At 41.8% G+C, this 21,613-nt stretch overlaps 1 long non-coding RNA gene across 1 annotated transcript; it reads left to right on the top strand.

Moving 5' to 3' along the window:
- The first annotated feature begins 15,061 nt into the window (after positions 1–15,061).
- LOC122555566 lies at positions 15,062–19,554 on the top strand. The gene is made up of 2 exons (XR_006313303.1): positions 15,062–15,175; positions 19,484–19,554. It is a non-coding gene; the product is annotated as an uncharacterized LOC122555566 (long non-coding RNA).
- Positions 19,555–21,613: the final 2,059 nt, after the last annotated feature.

Genomic DNA, 21,613 nt, shown 5'->3' with positions numbered 1-21,613 from the left:
TTTGAACTATGCTCCGGACGTATTGGTCAGGTTTATCTTTAACGATCGGAGTCTGATTCATTATCACGATCATCTCTTGGGGTTTCCAGGGGATGTAAACTCCAATAATTGTTGGCTCATCTTCTCCATCTCCCTAGGGGGTCAGTAGCTGTCTGATGGGGAGCATAGTTTTGTGTGTGGGGTGGGGGTGTGTGACATGGAGATGGTGAACTCCAGTGCAAAGGTAGCAGGGTACCCCTGGTTTCCTACAGTGCATCTTAACCCGATCAGCTATACAGGTTTTCTCAGGACTCAGCACAGCAGCGGAGACGGAGTCGTAGGTGGCTCAATGGGAGGCACCAGTGCACTAGGGTAACATCCCCATTTCCCCTCTACCTCAGTATCATTCCCTTCCTTCTCAAAAAGGGTTGGTATGCCAGACATGAGCTTGGGATCCCGAGAAATGCTTAGGTTCTCTCTACAGCTTTGTTGCTTTAGCCCCTATTTCTCAGCTTTAGCTTCTTTATGCTGTTTCTCCTGTTCCCTTTTTTAAAAAACATGTCATTAATACATCCAATTTCAACATGTAAGAGATGTATTGCCTTCATACTGTCCAGAAATAGTAGTGTAAAGAATCCTATCAATTAGATTTATCCTACTCCTAGGCAAGCTTATCGAGTGAACATAAAGATGGCTACTGCAAGGAAGGTTATTCAACCTCTTGTTTCAGTGCTAGTGCTTTGCATGAGGAACACAAAGTCTCACTTTCCCTTTCCGGTTCCTCACTTGCTATGCTACCTACATGTTTCCTCATATTGCCATAACTTCTGTCACCAATTGAACAATGCAGCCATGCTTTAAAGTAACCATGAGGCAATGACACAGATCACTGGTAATGTGCAAAGGTATAAAGCCTTGCCAATTAATTAATTAACTAACTGTGATAATGCAGTACAAATGCAGGACAGTACAAATTATTTTAAAATATTGAGTAATAAGCACATTTAATGAGAGATGGAAACTGAACAAGTGACTAGGCATTGCACTGTGAAATAATAGGAACGAACAAACAGATTTCAAAGTCACAGAAATGATTCAACTCTGCTTCGTGTTCTATAAATGAAATTGTAGCAAGATTGTTCAATTACATGCATATCCCACTCAGCTGACCAAATCACAAGTTTTTTCCTATTAAGTAGGAGTTTTGTTAAGGGTCTTAAATATAAACTGGAAATTAATTTAATCAGTTTCTAATTCTGAACTCCATTATAATTACCTGGTCCTAGTCTTTCAATTGAAATCCCCAATTTGTTTTTTTTTTCAAGCTGTTCTGATCAGTCATTGCTCATTTATAATGTGTAGCCAATTGGGAAGGTATATATACTATAGCAGATAGGACATAGAATCTGAGAGAAAAGAAGGGATAAATAAGGGGAAGAATGATGCAGAAGTATATGATGTGGAGGTACTGGTGTTGGACTGGGGTGGACAAAGTTAAAAATCTCACAACACCAGGATATAGTCCAACAGGTTTATTTGGAAATACTAGCTTTCAGATGACTGTTCCTTTATCTGGTTACCTGTGTGATTTTTAACTTTGCAGAAAGATATGACGGGTCAGAATGCTGAGAAAGTGATGTTTGTGGCTTGAAGTGAAATTTAAGACTTGGATTAAAGGAAGGTGTACTTTATTTCAAAAAATATATATCATGAGTTCAGTATTGGATTCAATGGATCTGAGGCTTAAAAATGTGTGGCAAAGTTAAAGCATTTGAGACTTCGGGTTCCTGTGATTTCTCAAAAGACTATGGTGAATTTATTTCAATTTCAAACATTTTAGATGATTTAAGATTCAAGTTACTGAGTAAGAGTGACAGTGTAATGTTAAAGTTAAAACACATTACTGCAACTGTAGATGAAGCTTTAGTCTGCTTTAAATTCCAAGCTCTCACACTAAGTTGCTCCTCTTACAAAAGAAGCAATTACAATGTGGTCAGCTCCCAAGGAACACAGGGGGCCCTGACTGCAACAGACTATTGACATGAAACAGTTGCTGTGTGTGGTCCGACAACTTGCACTTTAAACAAACCAATTACCTTGAAATTGTAATATCCCACATAATGATTTCAAAAGCCAGTTTAAGCTAAAACCATAGAATCTATAGCACCAGTTTAACCGCTAAAAAGGTTGGGGATGGGGGAGGGGAGCAAGAGAATCAACGTACATAATGCATATTAGGATTGTGTTTGGAATGTTATCTCAACATGAAAGGGTACTTTAAAATCTCTGAGGGACAGAAAGAAGGTGCAATAATCAAAGTGAAGATTCAATGATCATTAAAGTTTCAACTATATAAGGGGTCCTACTTACAAAACCTGGCTTAGCATTCAGCTAGGGCATAGAACTTACAGATTTATGATAACCAGTAACACGTCCATGTGTGGGTGGGAAGGAAAGACCAGTGGAAATACTGTACACAGATCAAGGAGTGTAAAGAAAAATAAGAACTCAGAGGCAGAGGGGTGACCTTATAGAGATTTATAAAATCATGAGGGACATGGATAGGGTAAATAGACAAGGTATTTTCCCTGGGGTGGCAGAGTCCAGAACTCGAGGGCTCAGGTTTAGGGTGAGTAGGGAAAAATTTAAAAGTGACTTAAGAGGCAACATTTTCATGCAGAAGGTGGTGCGTGTATGGAATGAACTGCCAGAGGAAGTGATGGACGTTGGTATGATTACAACATTTAAAAAGCATCTGGGGATATGTATATGTGTAGGAAGAAGGGCTTAGAGGGATATGGGCCAAGTGCTAGAAAAAGGGACTAGACTAGGTTAGGATATCTGGTCAGCATGGATGACTTGGACCAAAGGGTCTGTTTCTGTGCAGTACATCTTTATGAATCTATGACTCTATGACTGGTGTCTGCTATGTTCTCTCTTCACAGAATCAGGAAATAATATTAGTAATACGTTTGGAATTTGTGATTGCACAGGAACCAAGTGGCTTGCCAGGGGACCCAACTAGGCCTGTTCTATAGGAACTTGAACAAAGCTTGCAATCATGAGTGTGGAGAATAACTGTCACGGTTAACAAACTCAAATGGCTAAGGAGTAGCTCAGGACAGCTGGGAATCGGGAATTGCAGTGTCTGAGTGTTCCAAAGTGCAGCAATGAAGGTTTCTTTTATACTTAAGCTGATATGTTTAAATCTGACGACAGTATCCTCCCCTGCACATTCGATTTTATATTCTTAATTATAGCTACACTTGTGTCAGATTAAATATTACTCAAGCTGTCAACCTGTCTAACCACTATGAGTGTTGTCATGTTTTGGACAACCTGTTTAATATTTGTAACCTGACTGAGAGAAACCACTAAACTCCACTGAGTGCACATGTACACATGGCCCAATTGTGCACCGCTAGAGTCACTGATTCAATTGTAACCATTAATTTTAAAACATATATTTGTCGAAGGGCTAATCTGTATTTACTAATGAATTAAAATCGTCAATATAGCAAGCTCGTTGACTTTTAAATGACATTCAGCAAAGCATTGTTCAAAAGGAATTTACATTTGATGTGAATTTAAATGTTACAGCAAAACACTTAAAATTACAAGGATCATAGGAGATAGCAATAAAGGACTGACCCAAACATATGGCTTGCTGCTTGGGAATAGAGAATGTCTGCCCACATCCCTTAGGGATAGGGATGAAAATGATATATGGTTTTATTACCATCTTAAATTATATCCTTGAGATTTCCAGTGCTGCCACAAAGTGATGATATAATGTGTCGGAGAGGAATACTGCTTGAAGTCCAGTGAACCTCAATATCAGTACAGTATCATCCATTGCTCAGTGAGCAATTCAAGTCTCTGCTTTCAACCCAGATCCCAGAGATGCTTGGACATTTGGTGATGACTAACATCTTCCCTCACCGTTTCTCCCTCCCTTCCCCGCAACCCTCTCCCCAACTTTCCCCTCTCCCCCAACACAACCATAGGAAGTGGATGAACATAACTGATAATCTAACTGAGGACTGGCTGAGATACCTACTTCCCAAGGAGAAACAAATCCTGAAACTGCTGGAATGTCTATGGAAAATGAAGGGATTGGCCTGGACAGCAATGAAGCAATATCAGTGAATCCAATTAGAAATTGAACAACCTGTAGAGAATGTGAGGCTGAAATGGATTTTGCAAGGCAGTGGCTGAGGATTTGGGACTAGGGTATTAAGTTGGATGCTCATCCCTGGATTAGAATTTCTTCCCATGTACTGGTGGTGGTGCCACTGAAAATCACTATTGACTGTGGAGTTGCTGCTAGCATTGATGGTAGGACTTTTTGGGAGGTATGAGCTATAGCTATGCAAAGTAATTGGACCTCACAAATGTAATCTGCTGACTCACCAGAAGAATCCAGGATGAGGAACAAGAACCACCAAAGATTATGACTTCCTTGGGCACAGCCAGTGGCTGAAAATGGAGGGGGTAGGGATAAGGGTGTGGGGGTGCGCAAGCTGTGAATGCCCATGGGTATAGAAATTAATTCAACAGCTAGAAATGTGTATGTATGTACATAGCAGCTTGAGAGGTTGGTGTAGGACAATGCTTCCCAATCTTTTCAGTATCGAGGCACACTTCAACGAGTCAAGCAATGAATCCCATGGCACACAGACAGGAATTCCTTTCTCCTGCCCATGCCCAGTGATGAATGTTAGCAGATACTTTCTTCAATAAGACACTGAGGCTCCAGATGAGATCAGAAGCATGCAAGAGGCCTTGGTGCTCAGATAAAGCAGCACTGCTTCCTGAAAGTTTCACAGCACACTTCTCACTTTGTTGCGGCACACCTATTGAAAACCCACTGGTGTCGGATGACAACTGATTCAGGCTTTAAGGTTTAAAACAAAATTATTGAATGTAAGCTTACTTCAGAATGGCTCAGACATAGGGGAGACATGAACCACTTAGTTCTACAAAGAGACACAATTATCACAGTGTTTGTGAAAAATCCAACTTAAAAATTATAGAGAGCGATAATTACTGTAAATAGGAGCCTGTTTGCAGTTTCAAAGGGCATGGTCACTGGACATGGGCAAAACAGGAAGTTGATTAGCCTACAATGGAAAGCATTTATCCCAATCTGGGACGGAGTTAGTTCTTTTAATCAAACATTGATACTGTAACTGCCTTGTATAGCCTAAGGTCATATGACAAAGTGAATTAAAATATTAAGGAACTGTTGCTTGATGAACAGCCTCTTTCTTGAACTGTGTCCCCCATAAAGTAAACTAAAGTCTTTACCTTGTTTGAATTCCCAACAACTCTGTCAAGATGATTGTTGAAGCATTACAGCAAAGCCACTTAAGGAGCGGATTGGTATGTGTGATTTGGTTATGAAAGTGTGGAGGATGGTGATTTGTACAGATATTATAACATGTTCAGTCCATACTCTGCTGCCAATTAGAATTCACTGCTGTGAAAAAAAGTGAAATTGAATAAATGTGCAACCATGGCTTTTGTTTTTAATCGACTGACCCAACTCTCTCTCTCTCTCTCTGTCTGACTCTCTCCCTCTCTGATCCTCACCCTTCTTCAGGGGAACAGCCCCCAGCATATCCTAAACGATCTAATGTATTTACGCAGAGTGTGCTTCATGTATGGAATGAGGAAGTGGTGGAGGCTGGTACAGTTACAACATTTAAAGGGCATCTGGATGGGGACATGGACAGGAAGGGTTAAAGAGAGATATCGACCAAATGCTGGCAAATGAGATTAGTATAAGTTAGAATATCTGTATGGACGAGTTGGACTGAATGGTCTGTTTCTGTCCTGTACATCTCTGTGACTCTGTAACTTGGTAAATGTTGTGTGCCAGCTTAATGTTTGTTTCTGTGGGTGTTATTACTTATTATTAAGTAACAATTTAATAATATAATACCTTCTTTGCTACTTTTGTGGGTAGACTCAGCTGAAACAATCTTCAATGGGCTAACCTGGCGATAGTAAATGGATGACGCTGGATTTCAACTTTCTGATTAAGTATTTAGTCTTTGAAACTCAACATTTTTTATTTCAAAGATATGCTTTATTTATAAATCCATCTGTCAGTATATGTAAATGTTCTAAATCAGGTCTGTACAGTCTTTGCAGAGACCGAAAAAAGCAAATAAGACATTGGAATATTGACATTTCTCAGATCTCCTCACAGTTGCAAAAAGCAAAAACATTTTTATTTATGCTGGAAACTGCTTCTGTTCATTTGGAGGCACCACGAGGATCTGACAACTAAACTGACCCTTGTTATACTTTGGCAGAAAAACCCTGAACGATGGATTTTCCTCAACGCGCTTTGGTAACACTTGCCCCAGGCTTTAGTTATTCCTTCAGCAGTATGTTGTTTATTTATAAATTTCAAAAATATATTTTGTTCATAAAAATATCTTTGTATACATACATAGTCACTAAAGCAGTTCACTTCTGTACAGTAGCATGTAGGGAGTAAGAACATGAGAAAGTTCAAACCTTAATCTGCAATCCCTTTATACATCCATCTCCCATCAGGATGGTCTCAGGGCTCTCCTTTTCTTCCTGGGGCAAAGACCTGAACTATTCCCACCTGTCATCGAGCTCGCCCCACCCTAAACAGCTTCTCTTTTAACTCCTCTCATTTTCTTCAGGTCAGAGGGGTGGCCATGGGTATGCACATGGGCCCCAGTTGTGCCTGTCTCTTCATGGGGTAAGTGGAACATTCCTTGTTCCAGTCCTATTTCAGACCCCACCCACAAATCTTTCTCTGATATATTGATGATATCATCAATGCTGCTTCCCTCTCTCACCCAGAATTGGAAAAGTTAATTAATTTTGCTTCCAAGTTCCACCCTGGCCTCACCTTCACCTTGTCTATCTCTGACTCCTTTCCTCCCTTCCTTGAAATCTCTGTTCCACTTCTGGGGATAGACTGGCCACTATTATCCACTGTAAACCCACTGACTCCCACAGTTACCTGGATTATACATCCTCACAGTCGAGAGTGTAATTATAGAAAAGCACAGCCAGTCAGGTAGCATCTGAGAAGCAGGAAAATCAATGTTTCGGGCATTGATCGATTCTCCTGCTCCTTGGATAGTGCCTGACCTGCTGTGTGTTTCCACCTCCACACTCTTGACTCTTATCTCCAGCATTTGCAGTCCTCACTTTCTTCTATACATCCCTACACCCTGCTTCCAAAAAAAGACTCCATTCCATTCTCCCAGTTCCTCTGTCTCTGTTGCATATGCTCCAATGAGGCAAACTTTGTCAAGGGAGCCTCCAAAATGTCCACTTTCTTCCTCAACCAAAGATTCCCCAGCACTGTTGTCGACAAGGCCCTCTACTGAGTCTGACCAATCTCCTGCACTTCCATCCTCACCCTCTCTTTCCTCCTGCAACAGCGATAGGGTTGCCCTTGTCCCTACCAGCCCACCAGCATCCGCATCCAGAGGATCATCAGGTTCCAGTTTTACCATCTCCAGTGAGATGTCACCATCAGACACATATTCCCCTCCTCTCCCTTGTCTGCCTTCTGTGGGACCATTCCTTCTTGGACACCCTGGTCCACTTTTCCTTCAATCCCAACACTCCCCCACAGTCCCACGGCACATTCACATGCAACCGCCGAAGGTGTAACATGATGGCAGTCAGGTACAGGTTGGTTTATTAATATAGATATTGTTACTAAGATTATGAGGGAGACCTGGATGCTAGGTCAGCCTCCATCAATATCCACAGCTGTTTTCGCTCCCTGGTTCAAACAATATCATCATAATGGGTGGTGCTTAATGCATGTATCAGTATTAACCCTTTCAGAGCCTAACACCTCACACAGCAATAAGAGTAAATAAGATTAGAGGCCTCACACATTCAAGGTATAAAGCTGCTTATTCTGCCTTCCCAGGTATTCTGCAGCACAACATTCCTTACATAAACCAGGCTTTCATTTCTTTGTTCAGAAGGGATTACAAAATGCCAGGAAGAAGCAAGGAACCAGATGTGGTCCTTCGGTCATCTCCATTTTGACAGCCTCAGAGGAGGAGACGAGGAACAGAATTTGGTCATTGGTGACAGACAGATGGGAATTTTGCAGGTACCTGCTGACAGAATGTAATATTACATGTTCACACGGCATACATTCACCCCCTTTCTCAGACAGAACACTGCATGCCATCTTCTGTGTGATAGCTGAGTTTACTGCTTTACACCACTGCATGGTCCAAAACCCGAGACATTGGAGCACACCGAGCGAGGAAGCCAGCAGCCTGCCTCAAATCTCTCGGATACCTCACTTAACTTGTTGGAAAAAGGAATTGTCAGCTTGTGAAATCAGTGCACATAATGTTAAAGTTGGAATCCTGGGTTAAAAACAGTAGTCAATGAACACTTACTGCATTGAAATTGCAGAAATGGCAAAGATTCCTGCATGTTGAAGAATGTCCTCAGTTTAAAGGTTAAAATTGGTGGTATCCTGTCTGACTTCTGGTCACTGCATTTTCTGCTGTTTTAGCATGGCATCTGTATGGAAAACCATACATACTGGCGGTTAAATTCTGTTCCGGGAAGAATACAGCACAGAAGGACATGCAGCCCATCACACTGGGTTCTCTCTCCTTTATAGTAGGGTTACTCAGTGTGGAAGAAGCCAGTTCGATAACAAACAGTTAAAAGGAAACAGGACAACAGATTAGCTTTGAGTGCTGCCAGCCCACACTATAAAAAGGAACAGGACAGAAAGATTTCATCTTACTGCAAAGCCAGAAATCCCCAAATCTACTGTTCAACTCTTCACAAATCACTCCTGAGACATTGAACGAGGTACTCAGTTCAGAAGAAGATTTATACCACAATCAAAACATTGGCTCTGACCGGAGCAGTGAATCTCTGTAAAGGCACTCCTGAGAGTGCAGATGGGGTGAAAAAAATCTGAGGATTATTGGGATTTTGTACGTAAAGTAGGAGTGGCTACATTTCCCCAGGGTCATTTGAGCAAACCTGTAGTGATACTGAGACATAGTGGGGCTGGGCAAACTGTACTGCTGAGAAGGGGCATGGGCTTCCCACTGGAGAGTGTATGGTGTTGGACAGAGCATCCACAGCAATCATTTGAGTGACTCATTGACATACTCATTGCATCGGAGCTCTTACACATTATGGCTCTGAGTCTTCTAACAAATGGAATGCAGCATGTACAGGTCTGGGAGCTGTCTTATTCAGCGTGATGGGATCAGATAGTCTGGCCATTATGCTCTTAGAGCTCTGACTGACAACAGAGCAATGAAATGCTGTCATTCAGAAAGAAATGCTCACAGTGATGTGTATTTGTGAGAAATTCTCTGATCACATCTTAGCTTGACCACTTAAGGTTGAAATTTTCTGCAAGCTTTTAGTGACTTCATTGAATGCAAAGGAACTTGCAAAGTTATCAACCAGAATCCAGGGATATTAAATAAGAAAGAACCCCAGAAAGACAAGCAGAAAAGCTCACCAGATCTGGTAACATCTGTGGAGAGAAATCAGAGTTAACATTTCGCGTCGCGAGACCCTTCCTCACAACTGTTCTGAGAAAGTGTCACTCGACCCAAATGTTAACTCTGATTTCTCTCCACAGATGCTGCCAGACCTGCTGAGCTTTTCCAGCAATTTCTGTTTTTGTTCCAGGGATATTAATTTGTGTTGATGCAATATGACACCGTACAGAATATGTGAAAGGTTAATGGCAGTCTATAGATGGCATTCTGTCAAGGATTCCATTCAACTGTCCACAGAAGGAAGACAGAAAACCTGTTTTTGTTCCTTTAACCAAGTGATATTTGCCAACAATAGTGAAGAATTTACTGCAATTTTCTGAGGCTCAATTAATTTGATTTTTGATTTTTATTTGATTTATTATTGTTGCGTGTACTGAGATACAGTCAAAAGTACTGTATTGTGTGCTAACCAGACAGATCATACCTTTCATACGTATATCAGGGAAATAGAACATAATGCAGAATATAGTGTTAGAGCTACAGAGAAGGTGCAGAGAAGTCTGTCCATAAATCTGATAACAGTGGGAAATAAACTGTTCATGAATCTGTTGGTATGTGTTTTCAAACTTTTGTATCCTCTGTCCGATGGAAAAGGAAGGACGAGATATACTCGAGGTGGGAGAGGTCTTTGATTATGTTGGCTGCTTTCCCGAGGCAGTGGGAAGTGTAGGCGGAGGCAGTAGAAGAAAGCCTGATTTTTATGATGGACTGGGCTGCATTCACAAGTCTCTGTAATTTCTTGTGATGAAGAACCTATTTGCTGTTCTGTTTTTGTGGCTGGAATATGTCCTCAGTAAAATCCGACCTGTGACAATTCATTGAACAACATTATTAAGTTGGTAATAGGACCAACAGGAAACTGTGGATGAATCAGGACATACAGAACCTGCTAAAAACCTAAAAAAGGGTGAGGCCTTCAGATCAGGAGATCCATTCAAAGAAAAGGAATCCAAGTATGACCTTCGCAGAACTATTAAGTCAGCCAAGGACCAATTCTGATCCAAACTAGAGACAGACACCCAGTGACTATGGCAAGGACTGAATGACATCACAGGTTCTAAAAAGTGACAGTGCAAGATAGCAGACGATGACATATCCCTCCCAGATTGTCTCAACATCTTCTCGCTTTGAGCAGTGTTTTGGCAGAGAGGTAACACCTTTAGATTAGATTAGATTAGATTACAGTGTGGAAACAGGCCCTTCGGCCCAACAAGTCCACACCGACCCGCCGAAGCGAAACCCACCCATACCCCTACATTTACCCCTATACCTAACACTATGGGCAATTTAGCATGGCCAATTCACCTAACCTGCACATCTTTGGACTGTGGGAGGAAACCGGAGCACCCGGAGGAAACCCACGCAGACACGGGGAGAACGTGCAAACTCCACACAGTCAGTCGCCTGAGTCGGGAATTGAACCCGGGTCTCTGGCGCTGCGAGGCAGCAGTGCTAACCACTGTGCCACCGTGCCGCCCACCTATTCCAAGAAGTCCTGATGAACCTAATCCAACAGTCACTGCATCAAAAGTCAGATCAGTTTTCCTTCATGTGAATCCAAGGAAAGCGATGGGACCAGACGGAGTACCAGGCCGAGCACTCAGTGCATGTGCAGATCAACTGGCAGAAGTCTTCTTGGACATCTTCACCCTCTGCCTGCAGCAGGGCACTGTCCCTGTCTGTTTCAAGAGGACCATCATCATTCCAATGCCTAAAACGTCTCATGCAGCATGTCTCAATGACTACTGTCCAGTGGCCCTAACTTCGGTGGTCATGAAGTGCTTTGAAAGTCTGGTCATGGCATTAATCAACTCCAGCCTCACCACTACTCTTGACTCACTCCAGTTTGCCTATCAGACCAACAGATCCATGTCAGATGCCATATCACTTGCCTTTCAATCCTCCCTAGAACATCTTGACACCAAGAACAGCTATGTAAGAATCCTACTCATTGACTACAGTTCAGCCTTCAACACCATTATCCCCTCGAGACTGATTACTAAATTTAGTGATCTCGGACTAAGCCCCACTCTCTGCACTGGATCCTCAATTTCCTGACCCACAGGCCACAATCAGTGAAAATTGGGGACAATATTTCATCATCACTAACACTCAACACTGGAGACTTGCAGGGGTGCATACTCAGCCCCCTATTGTACTCACTGAAGAAGGGCTTATGCCCGAAACATCGATTCTCCTGTTCCCTGGATGCTGCCTGACCTGCTGCGCTTTTCCAGCAACACATTTCCAGCTCTGATCTCCAGCATCTGCAGACCTCACTTTCTCCCCTATTGTACTCACTGTATACCCATGACTGTGTCACCAAATACCAGACTATTGCCACTTACAAGTTCGTTGAAATCACCACCACAGTCGGTTGAATCTCAGATGGTGATGAAACAGACTACAGACAGGAGTGGAAGACCTGGAAAAATGATGCACTGAGAACAACCTAGTTCTCAATGCCAGCAAAACCAAGGAACTTATTGACTTTCAGGGGATGTTACTCATGCCCCCCTACATATTAACAGCACAGAGGTGGAACAAGTGGAAAGTGTCAAGCTCCTGGGAATGGTCATCCACGATAAGCTTTCTTGGATTCTTCATGTGGATGCACTGGTTACAAAGGCCCAACAACGTCTCTTCTTCCTCAGGCAGCTGAAGAAATTTGGCATGATGGTGAATACCCTTGCCAATTTTTATAGGTGTACTATCAAGAGCATTCTGTCTGGATGTATCACTACCTGGTATGGCAACTGTACCATTCAAGATCGGAGATGGTTACAGAGAGCGGTGAACTCAACCCGGACCATCACAAAGGCCAACCTCCCATCTATAGAATCTATCTACCAGGCCCGCTGTCAAGGAAAGGCCGCCAGCATTCTTAAAGATCCATCCCACCCTGGCAATGTTTTTCTACAACCTTTACCATCGGGGAGCAGGTACAGAAGCCTGAACACATGCTGGTTTTGTAACAATTCCTACCTTACTGTTGTTAGAATACTGAATGCACTCACAAACTCTTAACATTCACCTGTACCTGTGTTTTTATTTTTGCTACAGTTTACCTATTATTTACTATCTATGCTACTTAACTCTGATTTACCTGTATTGCTCACAAGACAAAGCTTTTCACTGTGCCTCAGTACTCGTGACAATAAATTCAATTCAATTCAATAATATTTATGACCTTTTGGTGTTTGAGTGGTTCATTGTCCCTTGAGTTCTCTGCCTAGACATCCTCCAGAAGATTCTTCATGGTTAGCTCGAGCTATCTAAGCGTCGGTCCAGAAAACAGCAAGCTGTATTGATGAGCAGGTATCTCATGTTCCCTTGATGACATAGTGTCTAAATGTGTCACTGGTGCCACTGACAGACAGGACCTGAGGAAACCACCTGTGCACTTCCAGCTAGACCATAGGAATGCCTTGGCATTGACCAATTTAAGGGGACATCCTGACTTATCCTGCTTGACTATTATTCCTGATGGATTGAGACATATTGCACCAACCCAAAGGCTATAAGACCTATTTGAAGAGAATATTTTCCATGGATAGAATTCTGGGATTAGTATTTACTGGTAACGAACCACAATTTACCAACAAGTGTTTCCAACTGTTTGGAAACTCATATGGATTTGTCCATATTACAAATAAGTGAGGCATCCTCAAGCTGAGAAAAGCCAGGGCAGGGCAACATAACATAAAAGATCACCTGAGAATGAATGAAGATTTTTATTTGGCCTTAACTAACTTTTGCTCTATCCCATTACAGAATGCCTTTTATCCATGACAGCTTTTGAAGGGTCACAATCATAACCAACTACCTTCACTTGCACATACACTACCACCAAATTAGATTAGATTAGATTACTTACAGTGTGGAAACAGGCCCTTCGGCCCAACAAGTCCACACCGACCCGCCGAAGCGAAACCCACCCATACCCCGACATTTACCCCTTACCTAACACTACTGGCAATTTAGCATGGCCAATTCACCTGACCTGCACATCTTTGGACTGACCTGCACATATTGCACCAACCCAAAGGCTATAAGACCTAGTTGAAGAGAATATTTTCCATGGATAGAATTCTGGGATTAGTATTTACTGGTAACGAACCACAATTTACCAACAAGTGTTTCCAACTGTTTGCAACCTCATATGTCACAGTTCAGGATATGATGCAGCGTGACAAAGAGAAAAGTGCTGTAAGATAGACTAAGTCCACTCCGTCAGCTGGAGACACAGAGCTCATGACCTGCTCACATTGAAAATGAGGGGCTTGGGTCTGGTTCAGTGACCAGCAGTGAGAGGCCACCAATAGACTGCAACAAGAGAGAAATTACAAACTGCAATTTCTGGAGAAACCGAGATGCCTTGATGTTACTAAGGGAAAAGGAGCTGACAGGTGGATGGATTGAATGGTCTGATTCTCAAGGGATAACAGTGATAATGCAGCCACTAATACAGAATCAAGGAATGAGAACACATGGAGAAGAAATTTTTAAGTATACAGACTCTCTACAATCTCCAAGGAACTCAATACATGTTTGAAGAGACAAAAACAGAAGTTCCTGAAAAGCTCAACTGGTCTGGCAGCATCTGTGAAGAGAAATCAAAGTTAACATTTTGAGTCTGGTGACCCTTTTTCAGAACAGGTAGAAGTGAGCTGTGTGGGGCTGGGGACTTTTCAACTTGGAGGTAGTGCAAGGTGATCACCAGATGAAATGAGATCAGTGACTAGAATAGATGTAATGGTCTGATGTGCCAAGGTGGGGTCATGGTCCAGAGAAAGACAGAAGGAGCTATCAGAGAACTGGCACTCAGCCTCTGTAATGAAGAGGTCAGTATGCCAGGCTACAACAGTATCCTTGTCAGCAGGCTTAATAAGAAAATCAGGGTTGGACCTGAGCACACAGAGTGCAACCTGTTTGTAAGGAGATAGATTGGATTGGATGGGGGAGGGGTGGGGGGTGGGGGAGGGAGTGCAGAGAAATTGAAGTGACCAGTCTCACATTGACAGTTCTCAATGAGCAAATTGAGTGCAGACAAAAGGCCAGAGGGAAGGGTCCAGGTGGAGGAAGGGTGTTGGAGCTGGGTGAAGGGGTCTGTGGGATAAGGAGAGGACCAAAGAAATGGGCACAGAGGTGAAGGTGACAAAAGAAGAGTTCAATGTCATGTCGTGCCCAAAATTCATTAAGGTGGGGATGCGGAGGGATAAAACTGAGACCTTTTGTGGGTACAGAACATTTAGCATTGGAGAGCAGAAGGTTAGGAGGGATGGTGAATTCACGACAGGAGGTGGGGTTGGGGAAGAGGATGGAGTCAGAGGGAAGGGGAGGAGAGGAAGGTTCCAAAGGGCCACGGGTATCTCTGAGTTATTGCATCTTGTGGGCCTTGATGCCTGAAAGGAAATTAAAATGTTTCTTGTTAGCATGGCGAATAAGCCGGAGGTTGAAGTGGAACTGTGGAGTGGTGCGGCCCTGAGCTCCATGGTGATATTGGAGAGAGAGATTGAGATTGTGAATATGACACCGCACGGCTCTGACTGTGGATCTCAGAATACGGCAAGAGCAGCTGTCTGTGCAACGTTGAACATATCGGAGATACATACCTGACGTGTGATGTAAGTGGGATATTTATATAAATTCCAATATCATTTCTTTTAAACTTAGATTTTTGAAGCAGTGACATGAATTTTTCTGTGTGTCTGGAGGGATTAATAACTAACGTGTAAGTTTTTCTGTACTGATGGTGATTGTTTTCAAACAACTTGGCAGACAAATAGCTTCCTGGACTAAAAAGGGCTTTTGTTCGCAATAGGAGAGTTTTATGACAGGTCAAGGCAAATCATTGTGCAATAAGTTCTTAGTTTGAAACTTCTAGACCTTGTTCTATTTGTAATTAAGGAACTAAAAAGTTGGTTAAAAGAAACATTAAAAAAAAACCTTCAGTTCCACAGATGACTTGGTTCAAGTTGGATGTGTAAAGCAGTGCTCCTGAGAAAGGGAGAAGTCAGAAATTAGATTACCTTTGAGGTAGGAACTTCCAGAGCTGTTTGGATAAAACCTGAAGAGGTTATTTGAAACTGAGAATGTTCAAAGCAAGGTTTATAAAAGTTCCAGGAAGAGGTTCTCAGATTTTCCAGACTGAGAGCTGAAACCACAGTTAAATTAAGTTTATCAAGGCTTTACAGAAAGCAATTCTTTCTCTGATGTAAGTACAGTATAAGAGGTCCTTCTGGGTACTGTGCGAGGGAGGGCTTGGTTGTATTTTATCATTTGTTTCAAAACATTAAGTTTGTGCTATATGTAGATAGATTGATTTATTCTTTTTTGGCTTAATATCCCTTTGTTTGATTGTTAAAACTAACCTGCAGCATTGTGTCCTTATATTTAAGTGAAGGACCATCTCGTTAAAACCAAACAAGACAAATTATGATCTACAATTTCAGTCTGGGATCTGAGTCTTTCAGTAATGACATCAAGTGGGATCATAACAATTTGGGGCAATTCCTGGGATTTTTAAATCGACTAGATTTAAGAAAGATTTGAATGTTGTGGTTACAGAGTGGTGCTGTGACTAAAGCAGATGCATTGTGGTGATGTTTATTGCATGGAAATTTGAAGATGGCTTTGAATAATGCTAAGACTTTTCTGCAAGGCAATGATATAACAGTCGGTTATTTAAAAACTTTGACTAAAGCTCAATTTCCAAACCCATAATGACTACCATGGATAAAGACAGCCGATACATGGAAACACATTCACTTACAAGTGCCCCTCCAAGCCACTTACCATCCTAAGTTGGAAATATATAACTATTCCTTCAGTGTGATTGGATCAAAATGTTAGAATTCACTCCCAAATAACATTGTACATCTACCAATAGCGCATGGACTGTAATGGTTCAAGAAAGCAGCTCACCACCACCTTCTCAGTGGCAACTTGGGATGGGTAATAAATACTGGCTGAGCCAGTGACACACCATCCTATGAGTGAATTAATTTAAAAAAGAAGGCATTTCGCAAATAAATTGAAGGTAGAAGGAAAAGCAGCGTCTTGAAAGGATCAAATGTTTCATACAACAATTCGAATTGGACAAAGGGAAACCTGAACTCCAGAGTCACAGCTAGAATTAGCTAACAAACAGAAATTATAAACTGGATTAAGAGTTAAAGAGAAATGAGAAGCCGAGAATAAGAGATGGAAACGAAAAATGGAGGGTAACAGAAAGGGAGGAAACAGAGAAGCAAAGGGCAATGGAATTAAAGAAAGAACTTAAACTCCAAACAGATAAAGAAATTAGAGAATATGAGCTGATAAAGGAAAAGCTTAGAACAAAGAGGGAGGAGAAACATAGCAGCTTGGACATTGAATCTGATTCCAATGTGGAATTGGATTAACTCAGAATCTATCCTTAAAGCCTAATTTTAATGAGAAAAGAGTGCAAAAGTATTTTTACCTCACTTGAGGATGGATGAGGTGGCCAAAAGAGGTTTGGACCTTAATGTGACACAGTGTTTTGACTAATTTGACAGTCTGGCTCTATGTGCCAGCTCGTCAGAAGTACCATCTGCAGAGTAATAAATTGCCAGACAGGCAATATTCAATGATCATGAGCTTGTATCTGAATTTTCTCAATTGAAATTTAGTTCTGCAAGAAAAAAAAACACATCAGCCATGCATAAATTTCCATGAAGAAAGAAATTCTGCATGATCAGTGGTTTAGATCCCTTAAGCGAGAGAAAAATTGAGGATGTAAAGAAATTATGATCCTCAAAGAGTTCAGAAGCACATTGCTGCTAATTTTTAGGAAGAAATCTATTTAGATGAACATCAGTGTTGATGATTAGTGAAACAGCAGTTCTGGTAGTTCTCCAATAGGCTATGACATTGGAATATGTTGGAGTCCACAAGGAAATCGGAGAAATAGAAAATTTGTGAATGGAAGAGGCCCTAGTTTTAGAGAGTAGGCTGAAGAATGCCAACATAATAAAGAAGAAAGACTGGAAGCAAAAAGTGATGCAAAGAAATAAACATCCTTTCATAGTTATGCATTTGGAAATTCCAAAGTTAACTGCATGAAATCTTTGCATACTGTTAAATCGTAGGAGCAGTCCCAGGGACTAGAAAATAACCAATGTTATTCCTTTGTTGAAGAATGGCAACAGGGATAATCTGGGAAATGACAGGCCATTGAGTCTTTTAGAGTCATAGAGATGTACAGCGTGGAAACAGACCCTTCGGTCCAACCTGTCCATGCCGACCAGATATCCAAACCCAATTTCGTCCCATCTACCAGCAGCCGACCCATATCCCTCCAAACCCTTCCTATTCATATACCCATCCAAATGCCTCTTAAATATAGCAATTGTACCAGTCTCCACCACTTCCTCTGGCAGCTCATTCCATACATGTACCGCCTTCAGCGTGAAAACGTTGCCCCATGTGTCTCTTTTATATCTTTCCCCTCTCACCCTAAACCTATATCCTCTAGTTCTGGATTCCCCCACCCCACGGAAGAGACTTTGTCTATTTATCCTATCCATGCCCCTCATGATTTTAGAAATCTCTATAAGATCACTCCTCAGCCTCTGACGCTCCAGGGAAAACAGCCTCTCCCTATAGCTCAAATCCTCCAACCTTGGCAACATCCTTGTAAATCTTTTCTGAATCCATTCAAGTTTCACAACATCCTTCCAAGAAGTCACGTAGCGGCCGTTAAGCTGTTAGGTAGGATAAGGGGGTGGGAGAGGTTATCTCATGCAGCACCAGGGATATAACTATGTACATGTTCCAATGCTCAGGACTCATTTGCTTAATGCATTTGATGCCCTTACTTGCAAGTTCGTAAATAAATTGCCTTGTTTCCAGCTTTTGGTGGTCTCAGCTAATTTTATTGAGTTTGTTTCTAACAATAGGAATTGGGATGTCATGTTTGTGCTATACAGAACATTGATTCGGCCATTTTTTGAATATGGCATGCAAGTCCGGTCTCCCTGCTATAAGAAAGATGTTGTTAAACCTGAAAGGGTTCAGAAAAGATTCACAAGGATGTTGCTAGTTTGAGCTTTAGAGAGAGGCTGAATAGGCCAAGGCTTTTTCTCTGGAGTGTCAGAAACTGAGGGGTAACCTTAGAGAGGTTTATAAAATCATTAGGGGCATGGATAGTGTGAATAGCCAAGGTCTTTTTTCCAGGATAGGAGAATCCAAAACTAGAGGGCATAGGTTTAAGCTGAGAGGGGAAAGATTTAAAAAGGCCTGGAGGGGTAACTTTTTCATGCAGAGGGTGTTACGTGTGTGGAATGAGCTGCCAGAGGAAGTGGTGGAGGCTGGTACAATTACAGCATTTAAAAGACATCTGGATGGATATATGAATAGGAATCGTTTAGAGGGATATGGACCAAATGCTGGCAAATGGCATAAGATCAGTTCAGAATATCTGGTTGGCATGGACGAGTTGGATCGAAGAGTCTGTTTCTGTGCTATATGACTGTATAAAGAATTGGAACCTGAGCTCTTCAAACCTGCCCTGCCCTCGTCTAGAAACACCTCCATCACCCCCTCATTGATCAGGCGACAGTGCTCCAACATCCCTGCTCCTGTGCCTCAGAAGCTCTCCTCATTCCCCCTGACGATCACATCCATTTAATTGCTCCAATTGCTACCCTCCAATCAGTGTTTATTGGCCCTGTGAGTTGTGTTTCTCAGTGATTATAGGTTAATAATTTGGAGAGAGCTGAAGAAAGATTGGCTGCTCTCTAATTATTTGGCTTAAACCTGCCTCCTTTCTGATGTCTTTTTTTATTTCAAACCTCCAGTTTTATTTTCCAGGGTAGTAAGTGAAATCATATTCACTCAGGATTCTCAGTGAAAACTACTATGTCCCATTCATTATGTGATATTCAATTTATTTAATTCTTTTGCTGCAGATTTCCCTATGCAGAACAGGCTGATTGTATATTAATGCACAGTGATCTTCCAGTATGGATGAACAAGTCATGAAAAAAAACGTTCGCCACATTTCCATACGTCATTCCTGTTTTATATTGCTACTGGTGATGGCTGTGATGCTGATTTTAACTCTGAATTTATATCATATAAAGGTATGTGGAATGGTGTTATGAGCTACTTTTGAGTAAACTAATCATTTTTGCCAAGGTTCAAAACAGGATTGTTTAAAAATGGGATGGTTTGTTTCCCATGGATCACATGCTTCAGTTGCCAATGTGATTGTTTATTTGTTTTCTCTTTAATATAGAGTTGAGGAAATTTCCCAGGTTGGGTCACATATTCTTGCTGCATTGTGAGAATGTACCAGACCTTTGGCCACACTCTCTTTGGCCACTTGCTTGTCGGTGCTCCAAATTCATCTGGTGAGGATATCTTGTTATTATCCCTCTCCTCTGCTTCTCAGTACTTGCTACAAGGAGATATAACAGCTTAGGTGGCTCATGGTCAATTGGACTCTGAACAGAATTGGTGTCCCCCTACTGAGTGAGAAATTATCAATAAGAAGAGTCTGTTTCAATTCATTGTCCCTGGTGATCTTTCATGCTACAATTAAAAAGCAAGTGATCAAACCCTATCATTCATTCATGGGATATGCTTGTCGATGATAAAGCCAATGTTATTTTTAAAAAATTATTCATTTGTGGGATTGAGTGGCACTGGCTGGCCAGCATTTATTTCCTGTCCCTACTTGCCCTTGAGAAGGTGGTGGTGAGTTGTCTTCTTAAATTGCTGCAGTCCACCTGCTGTGAGTTGACCCACAATACCATAAAGGAGGGAATTCCAAAATTTTGACCCAGTGAGATTGAAGGAACGGTGATATATTTCCAAGCCAGGTTGGTTGGAGGGGAACTTGAAGCTGGTAGAGTTCCCATATCTCCGCTGCTCTTATCCTTTTAGTTGGAAGTGATCGTGAGTTTGGAAGGTGTAGTCTGAGGTTCTGTGGTGAATTCTACCATTGCACCTTGTAGATAGTTCACACTGCTGTTACTGAGCATCGGTGGTAGTGGGAGTCAATGCTTGTGGATGCAGTATCAATCTAGCAGGCTGCTTTGTCCTGGATGGTATCAAGTTTCTTGAGTGTTATTGGATCTGCACTCATCCAGGCAAGTGGGTAGTATTCCATCGCACTCCCATTCCATTTTACTCCTATTCAACACACTATTTTCCATCCATAATTACCCTCGAAAAAGCAGTGATAATCTACTTTCTTCAGTTGGCTGCTGCAGTCCATTTGGAGTAGATGTACCTTAGGTAGCATGTCTGGTGGAGCATCTCAGTGCGTTCAGGATAGTGTGTGACATTCTGGAGAACCTGGAGAGAGTAGTGTTCCCATGCAACCAGTTTAATTCAAGGTGGTTGAGGTTGGGGCTTTGGAGGGAAGAGTTGAATAGGTCTTGGTGAATTGGTGCAGTACATCGTGCAGATGTACACATAGCAGTCAGATGTGCCAGAGTTGGAGGGAGTGATTATTGAAGATGCTGGATGGGTTTCTGGTTGAATAGGCTGCTTTGTTCTGGAGAACTGCTCTGAGATTTGCACCATATTTCTCATTGTATCTTGGAGGTGGGGACAGGATTTGGGGATTCAGACAGAGAATTACACACCACAGAATTTTAACATAATGCGAATAAAATTTAGGTGTTTCTTCTGGCTTTCTCTTCTTTTAGAAACAATGCAATCAGAAAGACAGAGGTACTTTGAATCAAAGAAGTAACACTGTGCCAAGAGATTAAACTTCACAAATCACCAGCCCTCCAGTCTGTTCTTTAGTTTCAGCAAGTTCAAGCTGTTATTATTTCACTAGTGGCAAAGTTCTTGGTGCTTATTAAACATGGCTGACTGAAAATACTTCACATTGATAAGATTTGGAGATGCCAGTGTTGGACTGGGGTGTACAAAGTTAAAAATCACACAACACCAGGTTATAGTCCAACAGGTTTAATTGGAAGCACACTAGCTTTCGGAGCGACGCTCCTTCATCAGGTGATTGTGACACAATCACTCCGAAAGCTAGTGTGCTTCCAATTAAACCTGAAGAAGGGCTTATG

Source organism: Chiloscyllium plagiosum, chromosome 12, assembly GCF_004010195.1.
Source record: "Chiloscyllium plagiosum isolate BGI_BamShark_2017 chromosome 12, ASM401019v2, whole genome shotgun sequence".
NCBI classification, from domain to species: Eukaryota; Metazoa; Chordata; class Chondrichthyes; order Orectolobiformes; family Hemiscylliidae; genus Chiloscyllium; species Chiloscyllium plagiosum.
Note: the sequence above shows the minus strand (reverse complement) of the source record. Positions and strands in the feature narration are given on the sequence as shown.